The sequence below is a fragment of the Neophocaena asiaeorientalis genome, unplaced genomic scaffold (genome assembly GCF_003031525.2).
Source record: "Neophocaena asiaeorientalis asiaeorientalis breed wild unplaced genomic scaffold, Neophocaena_asiaeorientalis_V1.1 scaffold177, whole genome shotgun sequence".
In the NCBI taxonomy this organism is placed as follows: Eukaryota; Metazoa; Chordata; class Mammalia; order Artiodactyla; family Phocoenidae; genus Neophocaena; species Neophocaena asiaeorientalis.
In genome coordinates this window covers 4,541,846-4,548,068 of record NW_020172779.1, presented here as the reverse complement: position 1 = coordinate 4,548,068, position 6,223 = coordinate 4,541,846, and positions in this window count along the sequence as shown.

The following is a 6,223-nucleotide window of genomic DNA, read 5'->3' as shown; positions in this document are numbered from 1 at the left end:
TTGAATACAATAATGGTTCCCCTATGGATACTGATGGCAGTAAGGGGATGGAATCCTAAGAGTACCAAAGCTTCATTGGATTTTCTGCAGTCTACAATGGGAAAATTCACTCTATGTTCCATGCTGAGAAAATTTTCTCTCTAGAGATGCACCGAGTAGCATTCTCTGCTTCTCATGTGGGTCAATTCTCCTTTTTTCTTAGCAGATTATTTCCTAGCAGATTGTTCCTTATTATACAAAAATATCTTGTTGGGGATATCAACCATTGTAGACCTGTGAATAAACTGGTCCCCATGCTAAAAATTCCATGATCAAAATCTAGGATTTCCCTTTATATCTCTCTTCCAATCTACCTACCAACCAGGAGAATCAGCACTTCCCTTATATGCCCAGTTCTTTCCAGCCAAATCTACTAAAAGTCCCCCTATAAGCAGACACCAATCCCAAACCAATGGGATAGAGGGAGCCATTTTTACGTACTTCTTTCTAAATCTTGAGGGTTTTTTTTTGCCATCTTTCCTCTTCTCCATCCTGAGTGATCTCTGGTTTTCACTGGTTCTCCCTGATCCATGGCTTGAAACCAGTTGTGACTCTTCTGGATCTCCTGTGGAGCTGTGTTTATGTTCATTGCTGTTCCTGTTTCTTTTTATGGTTAATTTATGGATATGATAATAGGATTTAGGTGGGAAAGAAACCTCTCCTTTATTTCTTTCTCAATAATATTGTCCCCAAATTTCTGTTTTGAGACCATCCAGAAAGGATATGAAGGAGAGAGTGGAAAGGTGTGTGGGTGGGTGAGTGAATCACTTTTGCTGTTTTGGGAAGTTTTAACTTGTGGAGATTCTACCGATGATTTCTAAAAATCACCTTAAGCCCATCACTCTTAAGACTTAAATGTGAAAATGTATGATATTTCAATATAATAGCTCTGTAGGGAATTTTCTAATAACTGACTTTTTCTAGTAGAAAATGCACCATCTCTTGTTACTGAACTTATGATACTGATGATACTGAGCAGGACACTGTGGGGCTCCAGGGCACAAAAGCCTTTCTCTGTTCCCCATTTCTTGATTACAGGAAATAAACTTCATTCAGCCTCCATGAGCTTTCCTGAGTTCCAACAGGCAGGTTCAAACAAATGCTAGTTAGGGAACCAGGGGAATGTGGAGACAAGGGAGGAACAGTCAAAAGAGAAAGTAGTGCAGCCTCGGGGCAGGGTCCTTGTTCCCCATCAAGTGATTATACATAACAATATCTTTGAGCTGTTTTGCAGATACTGAAACCCCACCAGGTGGGAGAAGTTAAAGGTATGGCGCCCACAAGCATGTAGACCCCAGACCGGTTGGAACCAGAAGGTTGATGCTGCTGACTCCCACTTACCTCATCACCAACCAGTCAGAAGAAAGTCGACAAGCTGATCACACCCTCTTTGAACCATTACTGTAAAACGCCTCACTACACCCTCCAGGTTGGGACACACAGTTTTCGAGGGCATTAGCCTGCTGTGGCCCCCTTTGCCTGGCAAAGCAATAAAGCTATTCTTTTCTAGTTCACCCAAAACTCTGTCTCTGAGATTTAATTCAGTGTCAGGGTACAGAGGCTGGATTTGGTTTCATTAACTGCTCTATTGCCTAGACAAGAGTCCTGACCAAAAATGGCAGGGAGGGAAACCAGAAGCACCCGTTTTTCCCCCTCTGTTACTCTCAGAATAGTTTTTGTTAAGTCTATTCAAAATTCCTATCTGAGTTTTGGAATCCATGTTATTTAGTAATTTCAATAACTCACAATAAACTGCATATGAAACATATGCAGTATTAAGCCCCCTTTGTAATAGAAGAATTCCAGCTAAGAAATGTAGAAAAAATGGTAAATTAGAGAAATCACAATTTTATAATTCCTAATTAGGTAGAAGAAGGGCCTTTAGGGATTACATTTGATTTTCCCCAGCTCCCACAGAGTTCCAGGGCCACGAATAACCTGGTTAACCGAGCAGACTAATGTGGTTCAATTCTAATGTCACCACCTGTGTGACGACACAGGAAAGCAACACAGCTAGAAAGTTTAAGTTTCAGTTTTCTTATCTGTAAAATGTTGCTACAAATAGTAATTATCTCTCACTATGATGTAATTATATAAGATCTAAAATGTTTTATCTTCATTAACAAAAAGTCACTAATTACCTCCTCTGCAACAGATGCTCATTTTGTTATAGACCTTGCTCTAGGTGCTAGAAATAGAAAGTGGACAAGACACCCAACCTCTGGCTTCATGGAGCTTACATTTTTGTGGTGGAAAGACACCAAACACAGTTCAGAGGCAAACAAGCAAATGATTACAAGCCATGATAAGTGCCAGAAGGAAAGTAACTATCCCATTCTGAGCACAGTAGCCAAGAGGAAACACCTCTGAGGAGGTGACAGTTAAACAATGAAAGAAGACGGGGAATCTTTGGTGGAAGAGGGAATATTTGTGTGAGGATCCTAAAACCAGGGAGAGTTTTGTCTTCTTTGTGGAACCTGCTATAGATGGAATATGTCCATCCTCAAATTCATATGTTGACAACTAACCCTCAATGTGATGGTACCTAGAGGCAGGGGCCTTTAGGAGATGATTAGGCCATGAGGATGGAGCCCTCATGAATGGAATTGGGCCCTTGTAAAAGAGACCCCAGAGAGCTTGCTCGTCCCTTCTGCCATGTAAGGACATGGTGAAAAGACAGCTGTAGTTGAACAAGGAAGTAGGCTCTCACCAGACATGGAATCTGCTGGAGCCTTGATCTTGGACTTCATAGCCTCCAGAACTGTGAGAAATAAATTTCTGTTGTTCACATGCTATCCAATTCATGGTGTTTTTGTTACAGTATCCTGAATAGACTAGGACAGAATCCATGGAGATGAAGCCAACAGTGTGTCAATGAGCCGCAGAGAATAAGTCTGAAATGATAGGCAAAGCCAGATTGTTCAGGGTATTACAGGCCAGGGTTAGAAATTTGGATTTTGTTCCAAGCACAACAGAAAGCTATTGCAGGGTTCTGAAATAGATAGGTTAAGTGACCCCAAGGTATGTTTTAAGTATACTTTCAATGTTGAATGGATTTAGAGTTAATAAGAGTGAGAGTGCCTGGTTAGGGGGCTGCTGAGTGATACAGGGAGGAAGCAATGGTGGTCTGGTCTAAGGTAGCTGGAGTGAAGATGGAGGTAAGGACATGGATTCCACATGTACTTCTGACAGAATAAAGAGTACTTGATGACAGTTGGTGTGAGAGAATGGAGAGGAGAAAGTGGGACTCATGATTACAACCTAGGATTCTGGCTGGTTCACTGGGTGAGGCGGTCATGCCATTAACACTGCTGAGGAGAGGATAGAAGACAATAGGAGCAGGAAGGGGGACAAATCAAGTCAGCAGTTCTTTTTTGTTTTTTTTGGCTGAGCCTGCAGCATGTGAGATACAGGATCTTAATTCCCTGACCAGAGATCAAACGCGTGCCCCCTTCAGTGGAAATGCCACTGGACCACCAGGGAATTCCCTTCAAGACAGCAGTTCTCTTTAAGACCTGTTAAATTTGAGATGTCTGTGAGACAATCAAGCACAGATACTCTATCCCAGCATGGGAACAAACAAGTGTCATTTTTTATTTTTAATAATAAAATTGAGGACTTCAAACTATACTACAAAGCTACAGTAATCAAGACAGTATGGTACTGCCACAAAAACAGAAATATAGATCAATGGAACAGGATAGAAAGCCCAGAGATAAACCAACACACATGTGGTCACCTTATCTTTGATAAAGAAGGCAAGAATATACAATGGAGAAAAGACAGCCTCTGGGAAAATTGGACAGCTACATGTAAAAGAATGAAATTAGAAGACTCTCTAACACCATACACAAAAATAAACTCAAAATGGATTAAAGACCTAAATATAAGGCCAGACACTATCAAACTCTTAGAGGAAAACATAGGCAGAACACTCTGACATAAATAACAGCAAGACCCTTTTTGACCCACTTCCTAGAGAAAAGGAAATAAAAACAAAAAATAAACAAATGGGACCTAGTGAAGCTTAAAAGCTTTTGCATAGCAAAGGAAACCATAAACAAGACGAAAAGACAACCCTCAGAACGGGAGAAAATATTTGCAAACGAAGCAACTGACAGAGGATTAATCTCCAGAATATACAAGCAGCTCATGCAGCTCAATATCAGAAAAACAAACAACCCAATCCAAAAATGGGCAGAAGACCTAAATAGACATTTCTCCAAAGAAGATATACAGATTGTAAACAAACACATGAAAGGATGCTCAACATCACTAATCATTAGAGAAATGCAAATCAAAACTACAATGAGGTATCACCTCACACCAGTCAGAATAGCCATAATCAAAAAATCTACAAACAATAAATGCTGGAGAAGGTGTGGAGAAAAGGGAACCCTCTTGCACTGTTAGGACACTATAAGGACATGTACCTTACTGCTTATGTTGGCATTTGAGATCAAAGATAAAAAAACTTCCTCTTTCATCTTACATATTCTGTTAGCCATGCTATTGATTCAATGGAGATGCTAACTACACCTATGCACACAGGTGAGGTTTTAGTGTAAATGGGGAAAGGAGCAATGCAGAAATGTTTGTGGGTTATCTTTTCACGGCATTTAAAAGTGGGAATAAATGAAAGCTGTCACAAGAGAGAATTAGATGTGGATGCCAAGTAACGGGTGTGGTGTTCAGTGTCAGCAGGAGGGGAAGCTTCTGGTACTGCTTAGATTTGTCTGAAGAGCAGTGGAATAAGAAGACAATTTTATCACCATGTCAATTGTGTCCTTTGACAAAATTGAGCACATTGCATAATGATAAATATTCTCAACTTACTGAAAATAGTTGTGTCAATAACAGGTGTTCGTTTTAGGCAAAAATATACTTGCTAGTAGTTTTTCATGGCTGCCTCTCATCATACATGCATATACACATCTTTTTTGCCCTTTTGATTTAAGAACTCTGCATTTAGAAGAGATGTCTGACTTAAGGTACTCGTATTTGGGAATTTTAGTTAAATTAATATGAGTTTCGGTGGCAATTTGGAATGAGTTTAGAGAGGTTTTGATGTGCTAATGGCCATTAGAATAAGCCAATTCTGAAAATAATAAAAGAAAATGTATTAGTTGCTAATGCCACTGTAACAAATTAAATTCAGTGGCAGGAAGCAACATAAATTTATTATTTTAGAGTTCTGAAAGCCAGAAGTGAAAACATATGTTCATGAAATTTGTAAAAACATGGTCAGAGAAAGCTTTTCATAATAGCTCCAAACTGAAAACACCCCAAATATTTATCAGTAGGTGAATGGGTAAGCAAGTTGCGATACTACTCAGTAAAGTAAACTATTGATACACGTACCTACATCTCCAAAACATTGTGGTATCAAAAGAAGTAGGACAAAAAAGAATACATCTGTGGGCTTCCATTTATAGAAAGTTCTAGAACAGGCAAAACTAATCCATGGCCATAGAAATCAAAAAGGGGATTTCCACGAGTTGGAAGTATTGATGAGAAAGAAACATAAGAAACATTTCTGGGATGATGGAGCCATCCCATATCTTGTTGGGTACATGGGTATACTTATGTGCCCAAACTCATTGAACTGTGTTTTTAAAATGTGTGAATTTTAGTGTATATTAGTTTTACCTTAATAAGGAAATAAAAATAATAACACAAACTAAATATACAGCATTGTTTTAATTTTATTTTAAATAATGTGAGCCTGCTTTATGTTTTCCACAGACAAATTACTAGAAGTAAATAAACTGATTTATAAAAAAAGGTTATTGTCAAGTGATAAAATCGTTGATATTTTTGTTTCTTTACACTTCCAATATTTTCTACTCTTCATTCATTACAATAAAGTCACTTAATAAATAGTGCAATCACTATTGTAGTCTATGGTATCTGTAATTTTTGATATCCTATTTTATATTTATTTTAGTGTTATTTATTGACAGTACTTATGTATTATTATTATTTATTTATATTATATATCTATACTATATTATATTTTTATTTTATTTATTTCATTATATTTATTTATACTTTTATTTTCTATTTATATATAGTTATGATATATTATTTTACTTTAAAATTTTTATTGTATTTGTTTACTATTTTATTCAAATGACGTTTATTGTAATCCAAGCATAATTTATTAGTATAAAAATTGTTTAAT